General features: G+C 45.1%; 9 non-coding genes across 9 annotated transcripts; all 9 read right to left on the minus strand.

The window, feature by feature from the left end:
- Nucleotides 1-346: 346 nt before the first annotated feature.
- On the minus strand, nt 347-428 carry trnas-gcu (transfer RNA serine (anticodon GCU)). Its single transcript has one exon. It is a non-coding gene; the product is annotated as a tRNA-Ser (tRNA).
- An 816-nt stretch (nt 429-1,244) lies between these two features.
- On the minus strand, nt 1,245-1,317 carry trnav-aac (transfer RNA valine (anticodon AAC)). Its single transcript has one exon. It is a non-coding gene; the product is annotated as a tRNA-Val (tRNA).
- An 813-nt stretch (nt 1,318-2,130) lies between these two features.
- trnac-gca (transfer RNA cysteine (anticodon GCA)) lies at nt 2,131-2,202 on the minus strand. Its single transcript has one exon. It is a non-coding gene; the product is annotated as a tRNA-Cys (tRNA).
- A 471-nt stretch (nt 2,203-2,673) lies between these two features.
- On the minus strand, nt 2,674-2,755 carry trnas-gcu (transfer RNA serine (anticodon GCU)). Its single transcript has one exon. It is a non-coding gene; the product is annotated as a tRNA-Ser (tRNA).
- Nucleotides 2,756-3,572: 817 nt separating this feature from the next.
- trnav-aac (transfer RNA valine (anticodon AAC)) lies at nt 3,573-3,645 on the minus strand. The gene has a single exon. It is a non-coding gene; the product is annotated as a tRNA-Val (tRNA).
- An 817-nt stretch (nt 3,646-4,462) lies between these two features.
- trnac-gca (transfer RNA cysteine (anticodon GCA)) lies at nt 4,463-4,534 on the minus strand. Its single transcript has one exon. It is a non-coding gene; the product is annotated as a tRNA-Cys (tRNA).
- A 472-nt stretch (nt 4,535-5,006) lies between these two features.
- On the minus strand, nt 5,007-5,088 carry trnas-gcu (transfer RNA serine (anticodon GCU)). The gene has a single exon. It is a non-coding gene; the product is annotated as a tRNA-Ser (tRNA).
- An 816-nt stretch (nt 5,089-5,904) lies between these two features.
- Nucleotides 5,905-5,977, minus strand: trnav-aac (transfer RNA valine (anticodon AAC)). Its single transcript has one exon. It is a non-coding gene; the product is annotated as a tRNA-Val (tRNA).
- An 813-nt stretch (nt 5,978-6,790) lies between these two features.
- On the minus strand, nt 6,791-6,862 carry trnac-gca (transfer RNA cysteine (anticodon GCA)). Its single transcript has one exon. It is a non-coding gene; the product is annotated as a tRNA-Cys (tRNA).
- Nucleotides 6,863-12,749: the final 5,887 nt, after the last annotated feature.

Below are 12,749 nucleotides of genomic sequence, written 5' to 3' on the forward strand. Positions count from 1 at the left end.
AACGCTCTAGCACTGACCTATAAAAATTGTGCTAGAGACAACGTATGTTTTCAACCATTCCGCTAAGGTTTTTCAGTTGTTATGATTCCTGTTCTGTTCCTCTTACAGCAAACATCAACAAAGGTAAATCCGCTCAACCCAGTCTTTACCACTTTCTAGACAGTTGGCACATAGTCTGAAACTTTAAAGTCTGAAAACACTCAAGTGTCCATCAGAGACTCTGGATTGTAAGCACTTCAAAACTGGTGCAACGAAAACACGTTGCTTTGTCTAATGGTAGCAGATCACTCCTAGAGGTGTGAGAAACAACGCAATGTTGCGTCTTAAAGAAAGTTCAACGTCACAACGACGAGGATGGGATTCGAACCCACGCGTGCAGAGCACAATGGATTAGCAGTCCATCGCCTTAACCACTCGGCCACCTCGTCCTGTGAGGCTGTCCTGTGAGACTTTCCCGTAACGCCTGCTGTGGGGCATTTTGCGATTCCTAAATTACCACCAAGTACGTAGTAGCGTGCATCAAATTGTTTCCGTTGTTGGTGTAATTAAACGTTATCTTTTAGAAAACGTTCATTTTGGCCTGACAGAAGGGAAACGCCTGAAGAGAACTGTGCATGAGCAATCCATCGCCTTAGACATGTTTAGAAATAATTTCAAGGACTGACCTTTAATTGATTGGGGTTCTTTTTCAAAATAGTTTTCATCGGATTTCGACATGAAACAGGCAAAAACCAAAGGAGACATTCAAGACTTTATTTAAAGGGAACAAGAGGTTTTCATTGGCTTATGTACACAGCCAACTGGCTGGGTAATGTTGACTAAACCTCAGTACACTTACCTGCCGTCCGTTCAACTAACACTAACCGACGATCAGGTTTACAATAACGTGCATCAAACTGATGTAACTGTTGAGGTTGTTAAATCAACATGACCAAAACCCTGTCATATCTCTAACAAAGTGTTTATTTCAGTCGAACAGAGGACATTTGTGATAACCACATCACCACAGAAACCTGTTCCTTTGGATTCTATGTTTATTTTGATAGATTTGGCCACACACTTTCTCTCTGTGCAACACTTCCCAAAGGGGCAATGCTTTTCGCCCACTTGAGAACTGGCCACCTTTCATGTGTGAAGCGAATGTGACGGGCGGAACTGTGTGTAACTTTAAAAGTGCTTCATGATACAAGGAGTAACGTGGCTCAAGAAAGGAATTTAACTCGCAGCGTATCAAAAGAACACACTGTTTCTGCCCGGTTTCGAACCGAGGACCTTTCGCGTGTTAGGCGAACGTGATAACCACTACACTACAGAAACCCACATACTCTGACACTTGGTTGTATCAACGCATTTTGTCACATATTTTGCGATCGTTTGAAGGGACCGCACAAACTGTATGAGAAAGGCGGTGCATTTCCCAGAAATGCATGGATGCTTCTTCTGAAACCGGCAAACAGCTACACACTTCTTAGTTTGGATATCTCTCCGATTTGTTTCAGAGATGACGTGTGAGCAGTCAAGTCTCAGCTCTGCGATCTGACCGAATAACGCAGATATTTCCAAACCTGCTGCTGGTCGGCTACTGTCCTGCAGACTTCAGTTTCAACCCACCTCCAACACAACAGTCTGTAATTATCAAGCAACCTTGAACACCTTGATAAGCTGCTTCAGATAAGTTTCATTGGGGTTGGAGCTAAAATCCGCAGGGCGGAAGCTCACCAGGAGCAGGGTCAAAGACCCCTGCTATAGTGTGAGCACACAATTTGTGAACTTTGGCTTCACATCGCATGGGATTTACTCGTATAGTGTACGTTGGCATTTAGCCACGGCTGTGCTGAAATGGCACAGTGTATGCTCGTCTTTAGCGTTAGAACAGGGGTAGGCAACGCCGGTCCTGAAGTGCCGCAATGCTGCAGATTTTATTTCCAACCCTGAATAAACCTCATCCACCTGTGGTTCGCAGGTGACCTTTAGACCTAGGCCTGTTCATGTGGGCCTGATTGGAGCTGGAGCTAAACTCTGCAGGACTGCTGCACTCCAGGACCTACGTGAAAAGGATCCATGATGAACTTTGAGTCCGAAAGATTAACGCGGCAAACTACCGCAAGAGGTTACGGACATACAGGCTTAAGGGGGCACCCGGATTTGAAACGGGGACCTCTTGATCTGCAGTCAAATGCTCTACCACTGAGCTATACCCCCTATGAGAACACACGTGACTGAAGAATTGAAAAACCAACATGTGTTATGCTTCACCACAGTTAAAGCTGTCTGGATAATGTCCAAGTGAACGGTTAGACCTCCCTATCTGCGTTTAAACGCTCTAGCACTGACCTATAAAAATTGTGCTAGAGACAACGTATGTTTTCAACCATTCCGCTAAGGTTTTTCAGTTGTTATGATTCCTGTTCTGTTCCTCTTACAGCAAACATCAACAAAGGTAAATCCGCTCAACCCAGTCTTTACCACTTTCTAGACAGTTGGCACATAGTCTGAAACTTTAAAGTCTGAAAACACTCAAGTGTCCATCAGAGACTCTGGATTGTAAGCACTTCAAAACTGGTGCAACGAAAACACGTTGCTTTGTCTAATGGTAGCAGATCACTCCTAGAGGTGTGAGAAACAACGTAAGCTTCGGCAATGTTGCGTCTTAAAGAAAGTTCAACGTCACAACGACGAGGATGGGATTCGAACCCACGCGTGCAAAGCACAATGGATTAGCAGCCCATCGCCTTAACCACTCGGCCACCTCGTCCTGTGAGGCTGTCCTGTGAGACTTTCCCGTAACGCCTGCTGTGGGGCATTTTGCGATTCCTAAATTACCACCAAGTACGTAGTAGCGTGCATCAAATTGTTTCCGTTGTTGGTGTAATTAAACGTTATCTTTTAGAAAGCGTTCATTTTGGCCTGACAGAAGGGAAACACCTGAAGAGAACTGTGCATGAGCAATCCATCGCCTTAGACATGTTTAGAAATAATTTCAAGGACTGACCTTTAATTGATTGGGGTTCTTTTTCAAAATAGTTTTCATCGGATTTCGACATGAAACAGGCAAAAACCAAAGGAGACATTCAAGACTTTATTTAAAGGGAACAAGAGGTTTTCATTGGCTTATGTACACAGCCAACTGACTGGGTAATGTTGACTAAACCTCAGTACACTTACCTGCCGTCCATTCAACTAACACTAACCGACGATCAGGTTTACAATAACGTGCATCAAACTGATGTAACTGTTGAGGTTGTTAAATCAACATGACCAAAACCCTGTCATATCTCTAACAAAGTGTTTATTTCAGTCGAACCGAGGACATTTGTGATAACCACATCACCACAGAAACCTGTTCCTTTAGATTCTATGTTTATTTTGATAGATTTGGCCACACACTTTCTCTCTGTGCAACACTTCCCAAAGGGGCAATGCTTTTCGCCCACTTGAGAACTCGCCACCTTTCATGCGTGAAGCGAATGTGACGGGGGGAACTGTGTGTAACTTTAAAAGTGCTTCATGATACAAGAAGTAACGTGGCTCAAGAAAGGAATTTAACTCGCAGCGTATCAAAAGGCATACACTGTTTCTGCCCGGTTTCGAACCGAGGACCTTTCGCGTGTTAGGCGAACGTGATAACCACTACACTACAGAAACCCACATGCTCTGACACTTGGTTGTATCAACACATTTTGTCACATATTTTGCGATCGTTTGAAGGGACCGCACAAACTGTATGAGAAAGGCGGTGCATTTCCCAGAAATGCATGGATGCTTCTTCTGAAACCGGCAAACAGCTACACACTTCTTAGTTTGGATATCTCTCCGATTTGTTTCAGAGATGACGTGTGAGCAATCAAGTCTCAGCTCTGCGATCTGACCGAATGACGCAGATATTTCCAAACCTGCTGCTGGTCGGCTACTGTCCTGCAGACTTCAGTTTCAACCCACCTCCAACACAACAGTCTGTAATTATCAAGCAACCTTGAACACCTTGATAAGCTGCTTCAGCTAAGTTTCATTGGGGTTGGAGCTAAAATCTGCAGGGCGGAAGCTCACCAGGAGCAGGGTCAAAGACCCCTGCTATAGTGTGAGCACACAATTTGTGAACTTTGGCTTCACATCGCATGGGATTTACTCGTATAGTGTACGTTGGCATTTAGCCACGACTGTGCTGAAATGGCACAGTGTATGCTCGTCTTTAGCGTTAGAACAGGGGTAGGCAACGCCGGTCCTGAAGTGCCGCAATGCTGCAGATTTTATTTCCAACCCTGAATAAACCTCATCCACCTGTGGTTCTCAGGTGACCTTTAGACCTTGGTTAGCCTGTTCATGTGGGCCTGATTGGAGCTGGAGCTAAACTCTGCAGGACTGCTGCACTCCAGGACCTACGTGAAAAGGATCCATGATGAACTTTGAGTCCGAAAGATTAACGCGGCAAACTACCGCAAGAGGTTACGGACATACAGGCTTAAGGGGGCACCCGGATTTGAACCGGAGACCTCTTGATCTGCAGTCAAATGCTCTACCACTGAGCTATACCCCCTATGAGAACACACGTGACTGAAGAATTGAAAAACCAACATGTGTTATGCTTCACCACAGTTAAAGCTGTCTTGATAATGTCCAAGTGAACGGTTAGACCTCCCTATCTGCGTTTAAACGCTCTAGCACTGACCTATAAAAATTGTGCTAGAGACAACGTATGTTTTCAACCATTCCGCTAAGGTTTTTCAGTTGTTATGATTCCTGTTCTGTTCCTCTTACAGCAAAAATCAACAAAGGAAAATCCGCTCAACCCAGTCTTTACCACTTTCTAGACAGTTGGCACATAGTCTGAAACTTTAAAGTCTGAAAACACTCAAGTGTCCATCAGAGACTCTGGATTGTAAGCACTTCAAAACTGGTGCAACGAAAACACGTTGCTTTGTCTAATGGGTAGCAGATCACTCCTAGAGGTGTGAGAAACAACGTAAGCTTCGGAAATGTTGCGTCTTAAAGAAAGTTCAATGTCACAACGACGAGGATGGGATACGAACCCACGCGTGCAGAGCACAATGGATTAGCAGTCCATCGCCTTAACCACTCGGCCACCTCGTCCTGTGAGGCTGTCCTGTGAGACTTTCCCGTAACGCCTGCTGTGGGGCATTTTGCGATTCCTAAATTACCACCAAGTACGTAGTAGCGTGCATCAAATTGTTTCCGTTGTTGGTGTAATTAAACGTTATCTTTTAGAAAACGTTCATTTTGGCCTGACAGAAGGGAAACGCCTGAAGAGAACTGTGCATGAGCAATCCATCGCCTTAGACATGTTTAGAAATAATTTCAAGGACTGACCTTTAATTGATTGGGGTTCTTTTTCAAAATAGTTTTCATCGGATTTCGACATGAAACAGGCAAAAACCAAAGGAGACATTCAAGACTTTATTTAAAGGGAACAAGAGGTTTTCATTGGCTTATGTACACAGCCAACTGGCTGGGTAATGTTGACTAAACCTCAGTACACTTACCTGCCGTCCGTTCAACTAACACTAACCGACGATCAGGTTTACAATAACGTGCATCAAACTGATGTAACTGTTGAGGTTGTTAAATCAACATGACCAAAACCCTGTCATATCTCTAACAAAGTGTTTATTTCAGTCGAACCGAGGACATTTGTGATAACCACATCACCACAGAAACCTGTTCCTTTGGATTCTATGTTTATTTTGATAGATTTGGCCACACACTTTCTCTCTGTGCAACACTTCCCAAAGGGGCAATGCTTTTCGCCCACTTGAGAACTGGCCACCTTTCATGTGTGAAGCGAATGTGACGGGCGGAACTGTGTGTAACTTTAAAAGTGCTTCATGATACAAGGAGTAACGTGGCTCAAGAAAGGAATTTAACTCGCAGCGTATCAAAAGAACACACTGTTTCTGCCCGGTTTCGAACCGAGGACCTTTCGCGTGTTAGGCAAACGTGATAACCACTACACTACAGAAACCCACATACTCTGACACTTGGTTGTATCAACGCATTTTGTCACATATTTTGCGATCGTTTGAAGGGACCGCACAAACTGTATGAGAAAGGCGGTGCATTTCCCAGAAATGCATGGATGCTTCTTCTGAAACCGGCAAACAGCTACACACTTCTTAGTTTGGATATCTCTCCGATTTGTTTCAGAGATGACGTGTGAGCAGTCAAGTCTCAGCTCTGCGATCTGACCGAATAACGCAGATATTTCCAAACCTGCTGCTGGTCGGCTACTGTCCTGCAGACTTCAGTTTCAACCCACCTCCAACACAACAGTCTGTAATTATCAAGCAACCTTGAACACCTTGATAAGCTGCTTCAGATAAGTTTCATTGGGGTTGGAGCTAAAATCTGCAGGGCGGAAGCTCACCAGGAGCAGGGTCAAAGACCCCTGCTATAGTGTGAGCACACAATTTGTGAACTTTGGCTTCACATCGCATGGGATTTACTCGTATAGTGTACGTTGGCATTTAGCCACGGCTGTGCTGAAATGGCACAGTGTATGCTCGTCTTTAGCGTTAGAACAGGGGTAGGCAACGCCGCTCCTGAAGTGCCGCAATGGTGCAGATTTTATTTCCAACCCTGAATAAACCTCATCCACCTGTGGTTCGCAGGTGACCTTTAGACCTAGGCCTGTTCATGTGGGCCTGATTGGAGCTGGAGCTAAACTCTGCAGGACTGCTGCACTCCAGGACCTACGTGAAAAGGATCCATGATGAACTTTGAGTCCGAAAGATTAACGCGGCAAACTACCGCAAGAGGTTACGGACATACAGGCTTAAGGGGGCACCCGGATTTGAACCGGAGACCTCTTGATCTGCAGTCAAATGCTCTACCACTGAGCTATACCCCCTATGAGAACACACGTGTGTAGCGATTCAGCGGGAGGAGGGGAATAAAGTTATTTGAAACACTATAAACCTCCGACTGTAATACTACGGGGATTCCCAAGGGAATCTTAGATTTTAGCTCAAAAGGGAATATTATGTATAACTAACGGTAATTAATTATACAAGTTTATCAGGTTTTACCTGGCGTAGCAGAATTAATAATAACAATTAATTAATATGTTCGTCCACCGAAGACATATATCCATAATCGTATATTAACGTCTAAGAAATGTTAATTTCATGGCCTTTAAAATTAACCTTCTTACTGCTATAAAGTATTTTTAAGCATGTAGCTTTAAGATCTTAACGGCAGATTAAGTGACATTTATTTCATGAGCATTGAACATAGAAACAATTCAATTGTGAAATGCAAAACCGGTTTATTAAACTACGTTACACTACAAAAACACACAAGACTAACTATACATACAAACAACAAACAAGAAACATATATGAAAGAGAAAGAATGGAAAATTAAGAGAGAGAGAGAGAGTAAAGGAAGGGCAATATCACTATAGACTTAACTTCTGCACAAACCATCAGAACTCTAAGAATCACCTTAATTAAAAGGGGCAATAACTTTTTACAGCGAATGAACAAGCGATACTTGCGTTTGGCTTTTGTGAGGCACGTGTGTACGTCCAGCTGTATGGGCGCGTATGCGAGGAAGAGAGTTCCTGAGTTTGTGGTCACGTGACGGAGTCCTGAGGTGTCCGTAGGAGTTGTTCCTTTTTGGGTTAATCCGTCGGTCTGGTTAATCTGTGGCGATTAATTTGTCCAATTTGTTAAAGTTTGTCCAAGTGTCAGGGTGCCCGTGAAAACTATCCGAGAGAGGGACAGGTCTCACAGCGAGCCTGGCTGGGTGCCGTGGCCTCACTGTTGAGCAGCCGTTTGGCGTGCTGTGCGTGAGCTGTGCGCTGTGAGCCTCGATGAATTGGGGTGCAGGCCTCTTAACCTGAGTTTAGACCAACCCCTTGAAGTTCAGATGACCAATCCAAAAGGGTGTTGATAGAGTAGGAAAACTTTGTCTTTGTTTTACCAGACTCATTTGCATAGATGGACTATGCTAAAGATTTTGTTAAATAATAATTTTGATTAATATTTAACAAGTTTGATATCAGTTATGGTAAGATGATGCACATCATTGATCAGGAAAGGAAAAGGGGGTTATTAAGAGTGTAAACAAGGTATGGTTTGAAACACACATCAAATAGTATTTATGAGACATGCTAAGATGAACAAAGCATCCCTATAGTGTTACAAGAAAGTGGTTCATTACAGATACAAACATGCAATACAAGGATATATAATATATACAATTTAAACCAATTTATTTTGGTCTTAGCTGTGATCTTAGACAGACACATTTTTGTGTCATGGCTGCTTCGTCTCTGCTCACGGTTTGAAGTTTGCTTTGAGGTGTTAATTTGCTTAGATTGGTACAATAAAACAGCCAGAGAGAGAGTCGATAGGTCCTGATAAATGTGTGTTATCAGGAGATTAGGATCTTCTGATTAAAGCGTCCAAGCAGACCTGGTGACAAAACTCATTCTAGGGTCACAGCATGAAACCGTTAACGACCCAGACTGAAGAGACCTCCAGTGGACGTCCAGCCAGATGTTACATATTCCCCCCTTCACGACCGTTAAAGTCCAGGGAGACTTTGGCGGGCGATGATCAGGCAGGTCATGAAGTCTGGATGGCAGGTGTTTCTTAATTGTCTGCAGCGTTCTGTCAAATAGGCAAAGGGTGATTTGAATGAGATTGGGCTCTGGCTCTGCCTGGGTGTGCTGCCTTCCACGGTTCCATTTGAATGTCCAACAGGAGGACAGTTGTGCACCTGTTCGCTGAACTCTTGCATCCCGTTGACTCTTCATTATGGGATGAAGGTTAGGCTGAGAGTAAGGATGTATCCTATTCCTGCGGAGAGGCACAGTACCGTGTCAGTGGCAGTCCAAGATCAGACAACACAAAGGCTGTCTGTAGTGGGCATCTGAGCGAGTCTCTGGAGGACAGTGTTGAAGTCTGTGACATCAATTAGTTTGGGTCCTCCCTTATGCAATCCTCATTTCCAGTTCAGGGTTTACGATGAAGTGGTGGTCCCTGAAGAAAGTTGAGATTTCCAGTTTGATGTGGTACTACTCACTGGGAAGGTGATCAAGTGCCAGGTCATCAATGTGGAGAATCACATCCTTTGGAGTTTGAATCCACTTTGTCTGGTTGTGCAGACTGATGTGGGTGGTTTGTAGGTTAACGTGTTTGTGTAGGCTGGGGTGTTGAACAGCCATCAGTCACCTACGAGTGTTAGTGGCATCGGCTAGTGGTTTAACCGAAGCGGAACACTGGGAGTCGATCTTCATGGGCTGCAGCCCATAGATGTCATCAGTGTTGTCCTTAAAAATAAAAAGGAATGCTTGGGCAGAGATGGTGAATGTCTTTTGTGCGGCTGCACCTGCGCAGGTTTGATGCAAGATGCAGCTGCTTGTTTGGTGGGGAGGCAGTAAGGAGGCGGTTTGGTCTAGTTGGAACTAGTCCCCCCTTTTCTGTTATGCCTCAATGTTTAGTGTGTTGGTTGTGTTATGATGGACCCATCTGAAGATTGTTTCTTTCTCCTCCCTGTCCATCCTGGTCTGGTATGCAACAGCAGAGATTTTGTCCACAATCTGATGGGGTCCTGTCCAGCGTGGCAGAACTTCCTTCGACAGTCCCTGGTGAGTTGTGTGAAGTGGCTGTGCAAAGCTGTTGTACCAAACATTGTCATCCACGTCCAGTTCCTCTCATGATGACTTCCAGTCGTAGTCTGCCTTCTAGCCCTCAGCCATCTTCTGTAGCTGTTCCCGGGCGGAAGCGAAGGTTTCCAGATGCCTGTGAAGTTCATTGGGATTCTGGTGAGTGGTGTTGGCTGTGATGAGATTGGAATCTCAAGGTTGGTACAACAGGTGTACTGGCAGTGTCATCTGCCGTCCCGTCAATGGTTTGAAGGGAGACACACCAGTAAATTAATTTGGGGTCGATCTGATAGCCATAACACTAAAGGGGAGTTTCCGATCCCAGTCCATCTGATTTGCTGAGACACATTTCTTTGACATGCTAGCCACAGTCTGCTTGGTTCTTTCACTTGGTCTGATGAGGAGGGATGATGCTGATGTGGAGTTGGGCGTGTGCGCCTAGGGGTTTCCACACATCTTTAATAATTTCAGCTGTGAAATGGGTACCTCTATCTGAGTTGACTCTCAGTGGCAGTTCGAACCTGGCGAAGATGTGGATCATGTGTAGAGGTGCTGTGTTTTGAGCAGTGTCATTGGGTGCTGGGAGGCTCGACCCACTGTGTGAATTGGCAAATGACCATGAGTAAATGTTTGTTGCCCCTCGTCGACCTGGGTAGCAGTTTACCCAGCCTAAAAGTCTTAAAGTCTGACCAAAATTAGCACCTGTTCTTTGCAGTGGTGCTCTGTGGTTTGGGTTAGCCGATTGTAGTTAGCAGCAAACCAGGCATCCTTTGATGCATTCTGCTAAGTCCTGCTGCATCCAGGGCCAGTATGCCACCTGTTTCAGTGGTTTGTACGTGGCTCTTGCGACTTGGTGTCTGGCACATGCTGTGTCATGCGCATACATCTGTAGGACCCCCCTATGTCAATGAAGAACCACATGCTTTGGTGTAGTGCGGTCGTCAGGGACATATAAGAGGATGTGATGTTGTATATGCAGCAGGTGTTACATGTCGTTAAGACATTTAAGGGCTGGTGTAGCAATGAGGTCAGAGTTCATGATAGGGCAGGTGGAGGGGTCTGAGAGGTGGTTGACATAGCTTGTATGGTGGTGTCGGAGGCATGTAATGCAGCTATGTCACTGTTTGAGATATGTGGAGCCAGTGTAAGTGGCTATGTGATGGGCACTGTGGTGGTGGGCGTGTGTTGGCCGCAGGTCAGTGCAATCACAGTTGGGCGGGTGGGTGGGCTGTTTGTAATGTGCACAACAGTGAACTTGAACTTTTGGTCTGAGACGATGTTCTCGCGACTGGCTGCTGGGTAATCCATAACTTTGTGACTTGGCAATGTACTTCAGATGATTTTCTGAGTGAAAAGGTAGAATTTCTCTCACCTGAGCCCAAATTTTTACTTTGTAAAGTCTGTTAAAGGCTCAAAACTATCTAAAAAGTCTTTGCCAATGAAAAGAGGATATGTGTCTACTGGTGAGATTTACACAGGGTGTAGAAGTCTCATAGGACCGATGGTCAGGTGGATGGAAAGCACCTGTTGCAGTTTGGCTGTGAGACTGCATATTCAGCATACACCTTTGTGGGTTGAGGGTCAGATCTTGTGCTTCATCGTTGTTCTGGAGTCTTGTGAAAAGCTGGAATGACATCAGCATTAGATCAGCTCCAGTGTTGGCGAGGGTTTCCAATCTGACCTTGTGTTTCACGGTGGTTGCTAAATAGAGTCTTTTAGCTACTCCTCTCTCATTCAGGTTTCCCAGGGCCTTAGTACCAGGTTTTGTGTGGTAACTGGAAGGCAGTTAAGGCTGGTCTTCAGTGATTCTGTAGGGAAACAGATGTCTAACACAGCACTTTCCTGGTACCTGCTGAATCTGACTGGTTGATGTTTGAAATACAGTTTGTGTGCCAAAGTCACTGATTTTTGCAATGACTGGATCGATGGTAACGTGATGAGTGGCAGAGATTTAAGTGTTGCTTGCAGGAGGGTTTTCTGGAAAGTTCTTGCTGTATTCCAGTGCTGCTGCTAGTGATAAATAGTTCGGTTCATCCTCGCGGTCCTCCTTGTGAGGCCTCCTTTGGATTTGACTTCTTCACTATTTTCAAAATCTCTGCTGACTCAGATGTGTATGTGTCGCTTTGCTTTTGTGACAGTTCAGACTTAGCTTTGTTCACTGTGTGTCGAACCGGGTCCATCTGTTGACTGTTTGGACTTCCCATTCTGACAGATGCAGGATGGTTTCCATGGACGCTGTCCTCTGGCTGTCTGATGATCTTGGCTGTGAAGTCCTTCGATCCTCTTGGCTCTCTGCTGAAATGTCCTTTACTGTGGCGCTGTTGTTCGCCCTCCAGTGGCCGTTTTGGGGTAATTTTCAGAGAAAGAAAGGATGACAGTCTTTTCAGAGGTGGCTTTTGTTTACCGTAGGCTTTATGGACGAAGTCCTGCAGCTGTCTGGTTGTCGTCAGGTGAGGGTAGGCCATAAATCCTAAGTGTTGCATTACGGTAAAATAAAGCTTTGCAGGGGGAGGATCTTGATGTTTCCTCCATTCTTGGCTCGTTTTGTGAGCTGGAGTAGACTGAAAGTCAGTTGTAGTAGTAGGCCTGTGGAGTTTAATTTCTGCTTTGTTTTAAGTCCATTGCAGCGATTAGTCCTCATCGTGATTCTCGATCTGAAAACTCTTCTATCAAGGCCATTTGCAGCTCCTTATAATCCAACTTGACACTTTCTGACTGCCGGTCCAGGAAGCTCCTCACCTAATGGCTGGAAGTAATCCATAGCAGATACAGCTGGTCTCTCGTGGTTACATTCGGCAGGGTGCGCACATAAAAGTCAATGTTCTGCAGGTAAGCGTGGATGTCATGGACACCTGCAGTGTTTGGACTAAATGTTGGACTGTTTCTGGCCAGCTTGTCAAGGTCTTTGGGCCACGCCATGTGTCTGTAGACATCATTGGGAAAGGTGTTGGCCCCACCCCCCTTGTGTTCTTGTGAGAGGGTTGTGGACGCTGGCTGGCAAAGTTCTTAACAGTGGGCTCTCACCCCCCCCCCCCTCCTTTTCAGCAGGAAACTTTGGTGGGGGAGTGCAGAGACACTGATTGGATGAGAGGAAAATGATGCTTTCTCTCTCAATGGTTCA

The sequence above is a fragment of the Paramisgurnus dabryanus genome, chromosome 14 (genome assembly GCF_030506205.2).
Source record: "Paramisgurnus dabryanus chromosome 14, PD_genome_1.1, whole genome shotgun sequence".
NCBI lineage: Eukaryota > Metazoa > Chordata > Actinopteri > Cypriniformes > Cobitidae > Paramisgurnus > Paramisgurnus dabryanus.